Genomic DNA, 19,054 nt, shown 5'->3' on the forward strand with positions numbered 1-19,054 from the left:
AAATTGGGCCCGGTAGCGAATCGGCAGCCAGTGGAGCTGGGACAGCAGGGGCGTTGTATGCTCTCTGTGTCCTGCTCCCGTTAACAACATGGCTGCCGCGCGCTGGACTAGCTGAAGCTTCCGGGCCGTCTTCAAGGGCAGCCCCACGTAGAGAGCGTTGCAGTAGTCGAGGCGGGATGTGACCAAAGCGTGTACCACCGTGGCCAAGTCAGACTTCCCAAGATACGGGCGCAACTGGCGCACGAGCCTAAGCTGTGCAAATGCTCCCCTGGTCACCGCTGAAACCTGAGGCTCCAGGCTCAGCGATGAGTCCAGGGTCACACCCAAGCTGCGAACCTGCGCCTTCAAGGGGAGTGCGACCCCGTCCAGCACAGGCTGTAACCCTATACCCTGTTCGGCCTTGCGACTGACCAGGAGTACCTCTGTCTTGTCTGGATTTAGTTTCAGTTTGTTCGCCCTCATCCAGACCGTTACAGCGGCCAGGCACCGGTTCAGGACTTCGACGGCCTCCTTAGTAACAGGTGGGAAGGAGTGACATAGTTGGATGTCATCTGCGTACAGGTGACACCGCACCCCGAAACTCCGGATGATCTCACCCAGCGGCTTCATGTAGATGTTAAACAGCAAGGGGGACAAGATGGAACCCTGAGGAACGCCACAGGTCAACGGCTGTGGCGTTGAACAGGAGTCCCCCAGTAACACCATCTGAGTACGACCCTCCAGAAATGACCGGAGCCACTGCAGAGCAGTGCCCCCAAGACCCATCTCTGCAAGGCGCCCCAGAAGAATACCGTGGTCGACGGTATCGAAGGCCGCTGAGAGGTCCAGGAGCACCAACAGGGACACACTCCCCCTGTCTAGCTCCCGGCGCAGATCATCCACTAAGGCGACCAAGACCGTCTCAGTACCATGTCCCGGTCTGAAACCAGACTGTGCCGGATCCAGATAATCCGTGTCTCTCAAGAATACCTGGAGTTGTGAGGCCACCACGCTTTCCATGACTTTGCCCAAGAAGGGAAGATTGGAAACAGGCCGAAAGTTGTCCAATTTAGTGGGGTCAAGTGATGGTTTCTTCAACAGCGGCTTTATAACAGCCTGTTTTAGGCTCGCTGGAATCTTGCCTTCCCGAAGGGAGGCATTAACCACCACCGTTACCCACTCGGCCAATCCCCCTCTGGCCTCCTTCAGAAGCCAGGATGGGCAGGGGTCTAGGATGGACGTGGTGGGTCTCATTCCTCCAAGTATCTTGTCCACATCCTCGGGTTTCACAAACTGAAAAGAATCCAACAAAATCGGACAAGCAGGTGCTTGTGTCACATCCACGGAGACTGCATCTAATGTGGCGTCCAGCCCAGAACGGATCAAAGCGACTTTGTTTGCGAAGAACCGAGCAAATGCTTCACAGCGCGCTGCCGAGTTGTCAGGGCTCCCACCTAAGATAGGGGGAGTTAAAAGACCTCTGACAACCCGGAACAACTCCGCCGGACGGTTTTTTGCAGACGCAATAGTGGCCGCAAAGAAAGTTTTCTTTGCGGCTTTTATTGCCACGGCATATGCCCTTAAAAAGGACACAAACCGTGTTCGGTTTGACTCGCTTGGGTCCGATCGCCACACGCTCTCTAGAACCCTCTTCCTTCGCTTCATCGCTGCCAGCTCCTCAGTAAACCAAGGGGCTGGTTTAGCTCGGTTACTTGAGAGGGGACGTTCCGGAGCGATCTTGTCAATAGCCCTGGTCATCTCCCCATTCCAGAGAGCGACCAAGGCCTCGACATGATCACCTACCGCGGTGGCGGGAAACTCCCCAAGAGCCGTCAGGAATCCATTCGGATCCATTAGCCTCCTGGGGCGGACCATCTTAATGGGTCCTCCACCCTTGCGGAGGTTAGGGGGCGCAGTGAGCCTAAATCTAATCAGGAAGTGGTCGGTCCACGGCAACGGAGAGATGGACAGCTCCTCCACACCGCCACCCTGCTCCCATCCCTGGCAGAAAACCAAGTCCAATGTGTGTCCAGCACAGTGGGTGGGGCCAGTTATTTGTTGGGACAGCCCCATGGTTGCCATGGCGGACATGAAGTCCTGAGCCGCACCTGTGAGGGTTGCCTCGGCGTGGATGTTGAAGTCCCCCAGCACCAGAAGCCGTTGGGACTCCACCGCCAGGCTCGAGACCACCCCCGCTAGCTCAGGTAGGGAGACTGTAGTGCTGCGAGGTGGACGGTACACTAGCAGAATCCCTATTCTGTCCCGGTCACCCACCCTCAGGTGGACGCATTCAAAATTTGTGGTCTGCGGGATGGGGCTCCTGGTTAGATGGATGGTATCTCTATAGACCACTGCGACCCCGCCTCCCCGTCCTCCGGCTCTTGGTTGGTGTTGCACGGAGAAACCTGGAGGACAAAGCTGGGAGAGATTTACGCCCCCCGCTTCATCCAACCAGGTCTCCGTGATGCACGCCAGATCTGCCCGCTCCTCCAGGATTAAGTCCTGAATCCAAGTTGTTTTTCCGTTGACAGACCTGGCGTTCAACAACACCACCTTCAAGCCAGAGGGCCCGCTCACCTGGTTACACCAAATTACCTTAGGAGACCTATTGGGGATAGTTAATTTGGAAAAGCGGTCCGAATTAGGCCGAATTCGAGGTCTCCTTCTCCCGCATCTCCTCCTTCCCACCACGACCTCTATGGGGACCCCTCGGCTAGTGGAACACCTCCCCCCCTCCATGCCGCAGTTATGAGCCATAAGATTACTTTCTCCTACGCTTGTTGTTAGGTTTATTGGTTCTTGCCAGCATCCCCCCTCCCCCCTCCCCACCACACTCTCAATCACAGGCTCCGGGCCACCTCCTCTTCTGCCCCCTCCGCTACACCAGAGCAACATAAACAGTACCCAAAGGGGGGCAGGGGACCACATGGGTAGCAGCGATACGGGTGGTAGTCGATATTCCGACTGCTTCAATAGACCAGTTCTTAAAGTGCATAGATTTCAGGAGCAGTCCGTTGGTGAGCGTGAATGATCGTAAATTACTTAGCAGCAACACACATTCAAAGGCACATTAATAAAGTGCTAGGTCTAAAGTGCTCTACTTAGCGATATAAAGTGCGGCACAGAGGGACAGGGAAGGGGCGAAAGTGCTGGTGCAATCTAGCAGCAGATGGCAGGCGCCTAGATGCTCTAAATCGTTCTTATTACAATAATGACAGATGGCAACAATGACTACCAGGAAAGTGCTAGTTGATATTATACGATTACCCCTTATGGGTGATAATGGTGGTAGTTAACTAATATTGCTATGACCCCGATGAGACTCTAGACGGTTGGTAAACCAGCGGATAGGCTTCCGGAGTTGATAACTCGGGGGTGGGGCAGCACAGATGGTCAGTCACATTTTGCTCAGTAAATACCAGCGAAGAAGCCAGCTTAAAGATCTGCACAAAAAATCCACAACAAATGGCCGGCCAAAGGTCCACACAGCGGTCTACACAAGAGGTCGGTTCATATCATTTCATAGGACCCATACATAGATAATAAACACTGTCCTATGTGGCCTGATGGAATGGCGGACTCGCCTGATGGTAGAACGGGCCAGCGGCCCAGCAGCCCAACAGCAGCCCCAACGATGACTCTTCACCGGCAGCGGTTGCGGGGGCCAGGGAGCGCCCGGCCCCCCCACCCAGCGGCCGGCGGCGGCGGCGGTCCGATAACGGCGGCTTAGCGGCTCAGCGGCGGCGGCCTATCACCCGGCTTCAACACTCCACTCCGGCGGCCGGCGGCGGCGGTGGTTTGGCGGCCCAGTGGTATGACGGAGGAGGCCAGGCAGCACTCGGCCTCTCCTTCCAGCCAGGCAGCACTCAGCCGCGATGTCGTTCACTAGGTCGGTCAGCGCACTTGCCGGAGGAGGCCAACAGGTGGCAGGGTTGGCCAGTCGAGGGCCCTAGTAGCTACTAGGCCGCAATTGATGGTCTTTGCCACAGGCTGCACCCAGTTGCAGCCAGGCCCTTCCCAATGGTCTTGTTGGGAGCCACTCAAATGGCGGCCCGCAGGCCTCGACTTACGCTCCGGTGGCTGCTGTAGTGGCGATGTCTTGCCCCGGCTGCGCCTGTGCTGGTGTCGGCTGACTACTCACCAGACTGCCAGTCCAAAGAAGGGGGGGCGGGCCCGCCGGACCCCGCAACGAGGCGACAACGGCAGCCGCAACCACCCCGACAGCGGCTCCGGCAGGGTGCCTCCGGCCGCGGCTCCCCAGCAATGGCGGCCCGCTGTTCCTCGCCACTCCCGGCGGGGAGGGCGTCCCTGGTCGCGGTTTGCCGCTCCGCTCCACCCCGCTCCCGGGCGGGCGGGAGATGTCTCTGGCCGCGGCCTCTGCACCAGCAAAGGCGAGGGCGAGCTAGGCAGCGCCGCTCGCCGCGATGATTCAGTGATGATTCAGCCGGGCGGCCTCCGCGTCGACACGGCCGGGCCGGCACGGCGCTGGCGCGGCCGGGTGGCAGTCCCAGCTGCAAATCTCTGTGTTGGCGAGGATCTCAGCGGCGCCAGCCGGAGGCGAAGGCAGCCAGGGTAAGGGTCGCCAATTGATGTTAGGATTGGCGTTTTGTTTGGAAGGAAGGCCTACCGCGGTTTAATGGCGGCGTTCCCTTTGTTCTACTCCGCCTTCCTTGCGCCTTCCTGGCTCTCTCTCCCGGGCTCTCCCGGGCTCCACGACCCTCTGCAGGAAGCCTGAGGCTTAGGGTCTCTCTCCCCCTTGATTTAAGGTGGTCGATGGGGGGGGGGGGGAACCCAGGATTCCTTCAGATTTGGTTTCTGGCCTGAGCCAGCTCAGCGTTTCTGCTGCCGACCACCATGCCGGAACCGGAAGCTCGCCTGTTAGTAATTTCCGATAAGACATAATACAGATCTAATGGTGGCCTTCATTTTCTTCATTTTCTTCTTTAATATAATAAAAAAGGATTAAGGACAAAACTAATTCAGGCAGTCACAGACTTAAAAAGTCATGTCTCTTCGCTCTAGTACAATGGCATGTTGTTGTTGCTATACACCTTCAAGCCATTTCAGATTTACAGCATGAACCCATTATGGGGTTTCTTGATTCATCCAAGGATACCCAGTGGGTTTTCACAGCCAACCAGAGGATCAACCCCTGGTCTCTAGAGTCATCCAAGGCTCAAATCAGGGAACTTGTCCACATCCAAATTGTCATAGTAGTAAAGGATGGAACTATTCTGTCTTGCTAGCTGGCTTCTACATGACAAACAGAGACTGAATCTCTACATTCATTTTTAAAGGCTTTACTATTCAGATGTTGTTGGCGTGTGTCTTCAGTTCATTTCCAATTTATGGTGATAAGGCAAACCCATCACGGTTTTCTTGGGCAAAATTTATTCCTAGGGCTCAGAGAATGTGAATTCTTTGAGGTCACCCAGTGATTGTTGCCATGGCTAAGCAGGGGTTCAAGCTTTGGTTTCTAGAATCATAGTCCAATGCACATCATTGAGATTTAGATTACATCAGATCCATTTAAAGTTCTGGCTCCTTTTTATTTTTGATTCCTTGGACCTCACAGTGAAAAGCTCGATTTTAGAGTTTCAGAAATGGGGAGCTGTTCTTCATCAGTTCCATGCATTACAACTAGACACCATCACAGCACTTAGATGAACCCTAAAGTTCCTTCCACATTACATCTTTAGACTGCAAGTTGCACTGACTGGGAGAGGGAAGAGGCATATAATATCTACATGTTTCCATCTTTCAAGAATGGCAGACTCAGGAGCATTTGCTTTGGTGTCATTTAATTATTTTATCAAGCACAGTATATTTAATATGGCCTGAGCTTTTCTTGACTTGGGTTCACCAAAACATTCTCTGTAATGTAATGTTTTAATTTCACCATCCATGATTCAATATAACCTTAGCATGATCAGATTCCATCTTATCTGAACCTGGACAGAGGCATGTCCTTTCAGGGCTAAACCATGGCAGAGAAGTGGAGCAGACTGATGATGAAGACTTTTCTTGCAGAGATCCAGAACTACCCACCAGAGGTCATTAAAGCCCTAATGTCTCCTGCTATGGGCCTGTCCCCATCTTGAGTTTCCCATGTCTTGCCTTTTTCCATCTCACCCATATCTTTCCTTTGTTACTTTATGTCATCCCAGTCCTCCTTTAGATCTGAATATGTTCAATCAAGAGCATTCTGAAAGCTGGGCCACTGATAGATCATATAGTGACTATTTGGTTGTTGTTTGCTTGCTTTTTACAAGTCCAGATTATGTGGTAGCGCTCTCCATTTGTGAGTATGTGGTAGTTGTAATGTGGAGAGATAGTGAGGAAGCGCCTTACAGTTCTTCACATTATGTCTAATTTAAGATTTACACACTTTGGGTATCAACATCAGCCAAAATTTTTCCTGCCTCACCATCTTTGCTTTTTCCTTGATTCTGATGAAAAGTTTTAGAGAACTGCAATATTTGTGCGGAATTGTGGCTTCAGGCTTAGTCTATAAAATATATTTTCCAATATTTTGAATCCTCCTCTCCCCGTATTGACTACTTTCTCTCTTCTGTTAATTGTCAAAGGTTTCTATATCTTTAAGATAAGATATATTTGACCAATCTAGAAGCCACTCTGAGTCCCCCTCGTGGTGAGAAGAGTGGGGTATAAATATGGGAAATAAATAAATAAATATTTCTTATTTTATTTCGGTACTGCTCACCTGTGTTGTGCTCACTTTTTTCTAAAATTTGGGCAGGGTAGCCATATTGTCAGTTATAAGAAACGGAAAAGAATATTTTTAAAAATGAATGGATTTATTGCCACAAAGACAGCTTGTCTGCTGCAAACTATGATGCATTTCTGGTACTCTATAAAAAGGTTTGTAATTTCCACCCATCCCATCTTTCTCAAGTTTTATTTATAGTATTCAAACTATGAACAAAAGCTCCCAACATTAGTTCTTCTATATATAGAAAATATTTATTATACTTTCGTATCAAGTCATACTTGCATCATTTTACTGTGATAATCTGGTTCAGTATTTTTTTCAGAGTAAAAACCTACAAAATCTATTTATTGCAAACTTCTAATTTTTCTGCTTATGTGGATTTTTTATTATCAGATTATGTAACAGCAGCTTTTAAATTTCATTTAATATAATTTTCATGTTTCAGTTGCTCTGAAAGCTCTGGGATTAAAGACTGGGGAATAGATCCATTGAAACTAGCATAATAGTGGTTTGAGTGTTGGACCAGCTCTCTGGGAAAGAGGGTTCAAATCTCTGCTCAGCCATGAAAACTCAGTGGGTGACAGGCAAGCCATATTCTCTCAACCTAAGAAGGCGGCAATATCAAACCTATCTTCCAAGCACACCTTACAAGTATGCGCCCTATCTAAATCTATTTATTGCAAACTTCTAATTTTTCTGCTTATGTGGATTTTTTATTATCAGATTATGTAACAGCAGCTTTTAAATTTCATTTAATATAATTTTCATGTTTCAGTTGCTCTGAAAGCTCTGGGATTAAAGACTGGGGAATAGATCCATTGAAACTAGCATAATAGTGGTTTGAGTGTTGGACCAGCTCTCTGGGAAAGAGGGTTCAAATCTCTGCTCAGCCATGAAAACTCAGTGGGTGACAGGCAAGCCATATTCTCTCAACCTAAGAAGGCGGCAATATCAAACCTATCTTCCAAGCACACCTTACAAGTATGCGCCCTGAGCCCCCCTGGGGAGATAGGGTGGAATAGAAATGTATTTATTTTACCTATTTACCTTATTTATATCCCGCCTTTCTCCACGCTGACAGGGACTCAAGATGGCTTACAAGTGGCACCTACACAGTGCCTCAAAACATACAATATTCACATAATATTAACATAATATTAAATAAAGTTTTATTGTTGTTGCCATCAAGTCAGAGTTGACTTCAAAGCACATAACAATACAATGCTTATTCTCATAACAGTCAATGTTGAGACAAAGTGACTGACCCAAGGCAACTCAGTAAATTTTATGGTTGGGTAGAAATTTGAACCCAGGTCTCCCTGATAAAAGAACAAACACATTGCCACTCCACCATTTTGGATTCCTCATTAGGAATGAATATAAATAGTAGCTATCCTGGCTGTCCAACTTACAAAGCCAAAAGCTCAGAAAAGTAATTTTACTGTGCTTTGGGCTAGAGTTAGACAGTGATGCATTCACACACACCAGGAGGGGGGGAAATCTATATACATACAGTACTCGGCCTGTAACTAATCATGTTTCTCTGGAATCAGATTTCCTCTGCAGATATTTTTCACTCAATGTCCTTGAAGAAACTTGCATTATAGCACATTCAAACAATAAATAATCAGACATCCAGCAGTGCTCTTTGGAGATGTAAAAATTAAAGTAAATTTATCCTAGCTCTTGCAACACAAAAACAAAACAAAAAACTAGCTCTTTTTTCCTAGTGCAACACCAGACCCTCTTCAGTCCTATTTTATGCAGACAAAATTCAGGACACATGTCAATTAAGGTTGTATTGGAGTAACCTCAGCTTGCTCTCCCTTGCATTAGGACTAGTCATTTTCAGTGGGGCTCCAGGATTAAATGAGATTACTTTAAAAACAAAGTCTTGCAGAGAAATGAGAGATGCTGCTCTCTGATTTATTGCTTACAGGATGGGGATGGACTGACAGCAATCAATTTGATATAGTACGGGATGAGACCAAGCAGGTCAGCTGCAATTAAAATGTTCATTACTGAGCATCTGTCTCAATATGACCCGAAAGACTATCCTTTTTTCACCTGTTATACATGTCATGCCTATCTCCAGACAGAGGGAAGGCATTAACTGAAAAACAGCTGCCAAAATATACTGGTTAGCATGTGAGAAAAAATTCTAAAATCATTGTTTTACAAAGACACAAAATCTCAGGACCTTTTGCTATATCTGTCATACTTGACATCTGCTTTGCAACATCTTTAAAAAAATCTGCAAGGAGAAGGATTAATCATTCCCTATGTCTCTACGTTTTTTTAAAAAAAACCTTGCTACTGCAAACAGCAGTGTCCTCTGTTACCTCCAACTGTGTAATGAATATGTTTAGTAACTGGTGATGTCAATGCTTGGCTGTTTCAAACAAAGGCTGCATCATGAAATCCATGCTCAGGGGATCAATCTGCTAAAGATGTTTGCTACACTTAAAAGCCCACACAGGACCAGTGCACCAATGGTTAAGTCACACTCCCACAGAAAAGCTTGTTCACACATTTGTAACAACTTCAGAATGCAATACAAATAGTAGAAAGCTCTACTTTTAAAAAAATCAATCTCCAAAAGAACTACACATTTTAGGATGACAGGACCAGATGTACAGATACTGTAGGTCACCTGCTGAAATTAATAAGTAATTTCCAGTGCATTAAGGACAATGAAAACAAGACAATCTCAACCATACAACTACATGATTGAGCAGCTTGGACCAAACTAGTACTTACATCAGCAGATGAATAGTCTGCACCAGCACAGGCCAGTCACTGTATCTGACTCTCTAAAAGGAGTGTCCACGTACTGGTCAGAGTGTCATATCACTTCTTCCATTGGCTGTTTGGAATTGGTTGCATCTGCAACTTGAGGGGCGTGTGTGCCTTTTGTAAGATCAGCTGTTTCTGAAGAGCCATGTGTGATCACTGCTGCAGTCTGAGCCAGTCTAAAATACTGTAGTTCAATGCAGCAAACGCTCTAGCTCCCCCTTCCTTTCTCTCGTTTTCTCCTCCTTTTTTTTAAAGGGCTATGGTGCCACTGCTTTGAGCCAACTGCACAGATCACAGGCAAACTAGAACATCGGTTACACTGAGATAGCAAAGACAAAATTCAGCAAAAGAACATTAAATATTTCATATTAATATAATCATATAGAAATAACTATATCATTCTAATGAAAAAGCTGTTTTTTAAAAAATGGCAGGTAAGCATTATTTCACAGCGGTTTGACTTTCTTCTCTTTCTCCTCCTCCCTTCCATCTTTATTCTTTTATTTTTGGAGAAGTCCTTTCCAACATAGATGACAGAACATACTAAATATTTACCTTGAACTACGTTTCAAGGAATTCAAGGAAACTGACTTTGTTCTCCATGGATTGCAACCCCATTACTACTATCCAGGTAATTCTTTGTTATGTTCCCGAGGAGAACTGTATAGAATTGCTACAATTGTACCACAGTGTTTTGGGGATTTAAATGGTTCCAAAGAGTGCAGTTTGTGTGGTAATTGTAGAAAATGCTGGCCGACGGGCCAGTAGCCTGCCAGTCTGCAGCAAGTTTCTAAAAAGTTGTAACCCTAGGCATAAATAGGATACCATCCCTGGCACATTAGAAAAAGAATCACTGTTCCCAAGACTGAAATGGCAAGTCCTCCAGCATTTTACAGATGAAAACTCTGTAACCAAACAACATCAGATTATGGATAATGGTTTGCTTGTCTCCAGTACTTAGGAGGCATGGTGCTGGAGTATGTGGTGGTTTCCCACTGATTGTCAAGATCCATTTCAATCTGGCTTAAGGCCTGGTTATGGCATAGAATTAGCTTTGGTCACCACAGGAGATTACCTTTCTAGGAACCTGTGTATCCCTGCTGGTTCAGTGGGACCTTTCACTTGCATCCAATAACATCTACCATAGTATCCTTTGAGGTGGCCTCCCTGGAATAGGACTTGGAGGCACTGTTCCTTAATGGCTCCATTCCTTCCTGGAGGGGCAAATCTAGAAGATGATGCTGAGATATTTCAGTTTGACTTCGGTACATTGAATCAGTAAAATTGTGCAGATTCTGTCTAAAATAGTGGTTTCAACCAGTTTGTTTGTTTGTTTTTGTTTTTTGTTTTATTAGAGACCACTTTGACCAGAGACCACTCTCCAACATTAGTACCTAAAGGATTATGAATTGGTGTTTGGTCAACTTTAGATTTGGTTTGGTTATTTGGGGTGCTGATTCAGAAAATTGCATTCAATAGACCACATCAGCTCTAGTTTCTGATACAGAACATATGCCATCCAGTAGTCGCCATCTGCTCACCCACAGAAAACCATATTTAGCAAGTTAAACATGAATTAACAATGTAATGCGGCAGCAAAAAAAGCCAACAAGATTTTGGCCTGCATCAATAGGAGTATAGTGTCTAGATCCAGGGAAGTCATGCTACCCCTCTATTCAGCCTTGATTAGACCACATCTGGAATACTGTGTCCAATTCTGGGCACCACAATTGAAGGGAGATGCTGACAAGCTGGAATGTGTCCAGAGGAGGGCAACTAAAATGATCAAGGGTCTGGAGAACAAGCCCTATGAGCAGCGGCTTAAAGAACTAGGCATGTTTAGCCTGAAGAAGAGAAGTCTGAGAGGAGACATGATAACTATGTATAAATATGTGAGAGGAAGTCATAAGGAGGAGGGAGCAAGTTTGTTTTCTGCTGCCCTGGAGACTAGGACGCAATGGAACAATGGCTTCAAACTACAAGAAAGGAGATTCCATCTGAACATTATGAAGGACTTCCTGACTGGCTTCAGGCAAAATGCACACAAAACAAAGCATGCATCATGGGAAATGAAAACATAGCGAACAGTTGCAAATACTGTGGCAAACATCCATGTGATGAGGTCCAGAATGCTGATAATAACCAGCACTATCTCTCCTTTCCACCTCAATCCAAGGAAATTGCCCTTGTTGTAAATTGGTGTTTGCCAACAATGATGGACAACATGAGAGATAAGAAATTGAAACTCTGTCCAGACAAGACAGAGGTGCTCCTGGTCAGTAGTAAGACAGGTCAGGGGATAGGGAATTTTCTTTTTCCAGAGGTTTTTAAACAGAGGCTAGATGGCCATCTGTCAGAAGAGTTTTGGTTGTGTGGACTGGATGGTCCTTGTGGTCTCTTTTCATTCTATGATTCTTGGGTTCACACTTTGGGTGCACTTCTGGATTCAGTTCTGAACCTGGACATTCAGGTTTCTGCAGTAGCCAGCAGTGCATTTGCACAGGCAAAGTAGTACACCAGTTATATCCATTCCTTCAGATATCAAACTTGGCCTCAGTTACATTCGAATTGGATTATTGTAATGAACTGTATGTGGGGCAGCCTTTAAAGTGTGTTTGGAAATAACCGCAGCCAGATTGTTAACAGGTGCCGGTTATAGGGAGCACACAACTCCCACATTGCAACAGCTCCACTGGCTGAAAGTCTGTTTCTGGGCGTAGTTCAAGTCAATTACGGAAACACGGGAAAGCACCTTTTCTGTAGTTGCTCCCACACTTTGAAACTTCCTCTCTAGGGATATTAGGAATCTCCTTCTTTGCGGTCATTTCAACTGCAAAGTAAGATCTTTCTATTCCAGAAAGCCTTTAGAAAGTAAAGAAAATGATTTGTTGTAGTTCTGCACTATACTATAAAATCTTAGTTTTCAATTAATATTTTAAATGGATTTAATTCCATTGTTAGCTTAATACTGTTTTAATCTCAGTGTGATATATTTTGTCTACTTCTACTTTTAATTGTATCCCTTTTGTAAACCACCCATACCCCCCAATATCTGCTTTGAACTGGAATATATGGCAGTGTGGACTCAGATAACCCAGTTCAAAGCAGATATTGTGGGATTTTCTGCTTTGCTATTCTGGTATATAGGGCTGTGTGGAAGGGCCCAGGGAGAATGGAAGAATATAAATGATGTGATAAATTGCTGATGGGTGGATAGATAATTGTGTGGCCTGGATAATAAAAATTATTAACGAGGAAGAGAAAATAATTTAAAAGAAGGTGCCACAATTTGTTTTGTTTGAACCTTCTGGGGGTCCGTCCACAGAGCCATATAACCCAGGATATCAAAGCAGAAAATCCCACAATATCTGTGTTGTACTGTGTGTTATCTGAGGCCAGTTCAAAGCAGAAAGTGTGGGATTTTATTTAGCTGTGTGGATTATGGCAACCAGACTGATTGATAACTGGGAAATAGAGGGAGAAAACATGGAGGTAATGACTGACTTTGTATTTCTAGGAGCAAAGATTACTGCAAATGCAGACTGCAGCCAGGAAATCAGGAGACATTTACTTCTTGGGAGGAGAGTAATGACCAATTTGAATAAAATAGTGAAGTGTAGAGACATGACACTGGCAAGGAAGATCTGCATAGTTAAAGCAATGGTATTCCCCATAGTAATCTATGGATGTGAGAACTGGACCATAAGGAAGGCTGAGCAAAGGAAGGTAGATGCTTTTGAACTGTGATGTTGGAGGAAAATTCTGAGAGTGCCTTGGACCGCAAGAAGATCAAACCAGACCATACTCCAGTAAATAATGCCTGACTGCTCACTGGAGGGAAGGATATTAGAGGCAAAGATGAGGTACTTTGGCCATATAATGAGAAGACGTGAAAGCATATAGAAGATACTGATGCTGGGGAAAAGGGAAGGAAAAAGAAAGATGGGCAGATCACGGGCAAGATGGATGGATGTTATCCTTGAAGTGACTGGCTTGACCTTGAAGGGGGGGGGGCATGGCCAACAGGGAGCTCTGGCACGCGCTGGTCCATGAGGTCATGAAGAGTCCAAAACGACTGAATGAATAAACAGCAACAGCAACAAGCAACCTTTGACATCTTAATCGAACTCAGGTTGTTTGGCTTGTGTGTTCCACTTTTTAATCTGTGAATTGTTATGGAGTATTCAGTTCCAAAGCAGAGAATGTGCATGTTCTGCAGCTTTTAGAAAGGGGGCAAGCCTTAACAAATAAAGTGAATACTCTTCTATTTCGGTATCTGCAACATAATTAAAAAATGCATTCTTTTTCTCTAACCTTGAACAGCTAATATCAGTCCACAGCTCCAAATGCTGCTGTTTGGATTTTGTCCACAAGAGGCCCTTGCAGGATTATAATTTGTGGTCTATAGCAGTTTTTAATCCTAATGAAATCTAATCTACTATATCAATGGGAACTCTGGTTAGTCAGCACAAATGTAATTCCTATTGACTCAATGGATCTACTCTAAGTGAAACTAACATTTGGATTTCATGCAAAGATGTTTTGCCTGAAACTAATAAAATAAGCAGCTTTTTCACCATGCAGAGATTCTACTATCCTACTTTGTTGTTTATTTGTTCAGTCTATGCTACTAGTCATGCACAATTTCATCATTAATCTTGATCCATATAAAGTTGCAGTAGTTTCTATAAGGGAAAGATACCTTGATGTCCATAGAAACTGTGTCAGAGCCACTGCGGATAATATGAAACACAACGTACCTTCATGCAACCACTGCCAATATTTAAAAATCAAGCCATATGCACAATGGCATTTTGGCTTGTCTCCAGTTGCCTTTGAGGCAAGGTGCTATGCAGGTGACATTTACGATGATGGTTCAAAAGAGATAGGTAAAGAGATATGCATCACCATTAAAAGTGCAAATTGGTAGCAATTTCACAGACCAATGCAATCAGATGTATCAAACATGATCAATAGAGATGATATTTCCATCATTAAAAGTTCCACAAAATTATTCATCACCCAGGAATGTATTACAGATATGCTTATTAATAAAGCCTCTGATAAACGAAAACTTATTTTACAAAGTCTTCTAACAGCAATCCAGCTCCGCTTCCTCCTTGGGTGCTTCTGCACTATAGAACTAATGCAGTTTGAGATCACTTAAACTGCTATGGTTCAATGTTATGGAATCCTGGGATTTGTCATTTTTTGAGTCACTGCCACTCTTTGGCAGACACCTTGTGAGATTGCATCTCCCACTATGATTCCCTTTAACTGCCATGGCAACCTCCTATGGCATCCTGGAATTCGCAGTTTATGAAGATATATTTGGAATATTTGCCAGTAACTAATAGTGCCTTGCCAAGTTATAAAGAGAGTGCAACTATGACCTGCATCAGAGTGCTATAACTGAAGGATCCCTTAACACAATTCCATTTTCTTTTAAAGAGCAACACACAAAAAGCCCAGTTTATGAGAATGCATCCAGTTGTAATGGAGCCTGTTTGATTTCCTTTACCTCATTCTTTGTCCAGTTTTAATTGATCTGGCAATCACTACCACACAGTCCATGTTGGAAATAACAGAAGCAAACACCTTTGAAAACAAGGTATCTTCAGTAGCTATCATGTGGACTTTTTAAAGCCTGAGAAGCCACATGTTAAATTGTCCCATCAGTGAATGGAATCACTTAACTAGGAAGTCTCTAGTCAAAACAATGGCACAAAAACTTGTGCAAAATGAGTGTGTGCCTTTTTATATTTTAAAAGTGCATATTTAGAAATAATGTCCAAAATTGAAATTTAAGAAAAATAGTGGCTGTGGTTACAAATCTGTAACCTAGAGTTGTGGCTGGTTTATGTTCATGATCCCTAAGTATTCAACAGTTCGAAATACTTAAGCATCATACATTCCATTCAGGCTAATGTACTAAACAGCAGCTGCTCCAAGTGACAGAGGTTTGTTCTTCTGTCAATCAGGAAGCAGCTGAATGATGTTTCCATCTCACCTCCTACAAGCAATTTCCATTTTGAAGAGAATCTTGTTTCTGACTGTTGTGCTAGAGTTTATGTACACATTTGTGTGTGCACATAATTTCACCATAAAACCAAATATGAAAAATGCTGAAACACTCTTTATACACACATCACATTTGAGGGAAGAGAAGGCTTCTAAAATGTGGGCAGATAAGTTTAAAGTATTTTTGAATTAAGTTTTCCAAAACAGAAGTGGATTGCTTTGAGCGAGTGAACATATTATAGATAATATCTTTGCATAATGTGCTTGGCAGCATTGCAAACAACCTCTCAATTGGCTCTGCAAAGTGTAAACATAAAATTCCCCTCCAAATGTTTAGAGGAAAAAGCAAATAGAAGTATATAACAAAAATGCCATTTAATTACTATCTAATTACATGTACAGTTTTGGTTTCCCTATTCATATGTTTGGTAAAAATTAACATCAGGCCTTCAAATGTTTACTTTCCCCAACCCCAGTCAACACATGATTGACTGAAAATGTTCTTCCACACACAAAAAAAGATTTGTCCTGAAGGAGATAAAAATGTAGTGAACAGAATTCACAGGTGTCATTTGGCATCATTAAGAGGCCATTTGTGATGGCACCAACTTGGATGGCTTTAAAAGAAGCGTGACAAGCCAACATTTCCCCATCTTCCTGTATGCAAAATACTTAGACAGAGAATGCTGTCCAGACATGTCAGTCAACAGGAAACACCACACTCTGCATATATGTAACTTCCAGATTGACTCAGCCCTCCAGAACATATCTGGTTGAGTGAACAACCAGGTCTTCTAAAGCTATTGATTGGGCAGTTCAGGATTTAAAAATGCAGTTACAAATACAATAACCTCTCAGTGCATTTGCCTTGTCTGGAGGATCCCTGTAGTAAATATATAGATTTAGAAACAAGAATACAATAGGAAATAAATGTTACAGAGCAGGAATATAAAATAACAATTCTCTTAACAAGCATTTGATGCTTTGAAAAGTTCCTCCTGTAAATGACAGTTTTCAGCTACTGGCCATGCTGGCTGAAGAATTTTGAGAGTTGAACTTCAAAAAAAGTATTATTATTATGTTTACTGTGCTAACTAGGTTTATTATGTTTATTTATCCCTCACTTTTTCTCTTCACAAGGAGACTCAAAGCAACTTACATTAAAAGCATTTCAATGCAATTTAAAATCTATATACAAGCATTAAAACAGAATTAAATATCAATGGTATTAAAAATTCATAGTTAAAACCCATAAAAACATATTCAAAGCTAAAAACCACAGCACCCTTGATCTTAAAAACCTCATTCTTTCAAAGCCTGTCAGAATTAGAAGGTTTTTGCCTGCTGCTGGAAGGACAACAGGGAGGGGGGCATTCTGTCTTCCAAGGTCAGGGAGTTCCAGAGTTGAAGGGCAGCCACCAAGAAGGAAGGCCCACTCTCTCGTTTCCACCAACTGAGCTTCAGATGGAGGTGGGACCAAGAGAAGGGTCTTCCCTGAAGATCTTGGGGCCTGGGCAGATTCGTACAAGGCAATGCGGTCAGCCAAATAGCCTGGACCTGAATTGTCTAAGACTTTAAAGGTCATATCCAGCACTTTGTTCCTGGAAACAAACTATCAGCCAGTGGAGCTGCTGCAACCTGGCTGCAGTTCTTTGGACCAGCTGAAGTTTCCGAGCACTCTTCAGAGGCATCCCTACATAGAACACTTTACAGTCATCCAGATGGGATATAACTAAGGCCCTCCTGGCCACTATAGATACCTGGGCCTCTGGGTTCAGCATTGAGTCTAGAGTGACCCCCCAAGCTGCTGACCTGTGTCTTCAGGGGGAATGTGACCTCTTCGAGCACAGGCTGGATCCCTATTTCCTAATCTGTTTAGTAACTTTACTAAAATTTTCTCTGTCTGTTCATTTCATTTACATATTATTATTTCGATGAGGATAGTTTAGAGCAGTGGTTCCCAACCTTTTTTTGACCAGGGACTACTTTGACTAGGAACCGCTTTGACCAGGGACCACTTTGACCATGGACCACTCTCCGACATTAGTACCAAAAGGGTTACGAATCAGTTTTTTTTGTCAACTGTACATTTATTTATTTATTTAATTGTTATTATTTGTGGTGCTGATTCAGAAAATTGCATTGGATAAACCAAATCAGCTCTAGTTTCTTTTACAGAATATTTGCCATCCAGTAGTTGCCATCTGCTCGCCCACAGAAAACCACATTTAATAATCTAGAGGTGATGTGGTCTCTCCAAGGGGGTGGGACTGGTCAGCAACAGGGAAGAAGTGGCAGGTGGTGCAAAATGGATAAATGGAATATGGATAAATGGCATTGCTCATCAGCTTTGTCTAATACAGGTGTCTCTTGTTTTTTGACAGTCTGCTTTTCAATGACCTGCTCTTTTGACAGTAACCAGAAGAACTACTCCCTTCTATCCATTCTGTCTCTTAAAATCTCACCCAATTTACAATATATGTTTTGTGACATTACTCTGTTCCCTAACCTGTTAAATAAAGAGGGAAGGCCTATACACACAATGGACATTCTTTAGACTAACTTGAAATAATAATAATAATAATAATAATAATAATAATAATAAATAACTTTATTTATACCCCGCCACCATCTCCCCCAACAGGGACTCGGGGTGGCTTACATGAGGCCAAGCCCAAACAACAAATTACAATAAAATAAGATACAACTTACAATAAAATAAATAACATAGCATTAAAGTATAAAACAAATAAGCATATAAATAATATACACAGAACACGTAAAAAAAAGCAGTAAACCAAACATAATGACAGTGAACATAAAATGATTTTAAAAACTCAGGGTGAGATAAAGGAGCAGAATTATTTGTAAGGGGGAACTCGTAGAGAGGCAGGAAAATAAACAGACCTTCGCTCAAGGCGGGGGTGGTGTACTCCTAGGACAAGAACATTGAGGGAGCAATAACATAAGATTATGTGACTATTCCCCGAAAGCCCAATGGCAGAGGCAGGTCTTGAGATTCTTTTTAAAGGTTTCTAAAGTAGGGGCTTTCCTAATCTCTCCAGGCAATGAGTTCCAGAGTGGGGGGGGGGGGGCACAGAGGAGAAGGCTCTCACCCTTGTACCCACAAGGTGAGTCTGAGAAACTGGCAAGGACGAAAGGAGGGCCTCCCCCGAAGGGAGAAGTACTGATTGACTGTGAAGCTATGGAATTTGTCACAGGAAGTTGCTATTCCTCAACAGTTGTGCTACCATAGATAGGTACATTTTGGGATATCACATCGCTGTTCATTTGCGCATTTCCAGCAATTTGCCAGTACATAGTCATGCAAGTGTACTTTTGCATACTATTTTGGAATCCTCCAAGTTTCCAAGAACGTTTATTGTAGAACTATGTCTTGTTTTATGTTCATTGCCATCTATATGGGAGATCTTTTGCAGTCCTATTTTCTAATTTTTACTATTTCAACTTCTGAGGTGCAAAAATCCATGGAAGATTGAAGTTCACTGGCTTTGGAAGCATAGC

The 19,054-nt window shown here is 43.9% G+C and overlaps 1 protein-coding gene across 1 annotated transcript in view; it reads right to left on the reverse strand.

The window, feature by feature from the left end:
- The window catches only part of SACS (sacsin molecular chaperone), a 66,938-nt gene extending 57,240 nt beyond the window's left edge, over positions 1-9,698 (reverse strand). The window contains exon 1 of the mRNA XM_060770932.2: positions 9,473-9,698. The gene's annotated coding sequence lies outside the window, so the exon portion shown is untranslated. The remainder of the gene's footprint in view (positions 1-9,472) is intronic.
- Positions 9,699-19,054: the final 9,356 nt, after the last annotated feature.

Source organism: Anolis sagrei, chromosome 3, assembly GCF_037176765.1.
Source record: "Anolis sagrei isolate rAnoSag1 chromosome 3, rAnoSag1.mat, whole genome shotgun sequence".
Lineage (NCBI taxonomy): Eukaryota > Metazoa > Chordata > Lepidosauria > Squamata > Dactyloidae > Anolis > Anolis sagrei.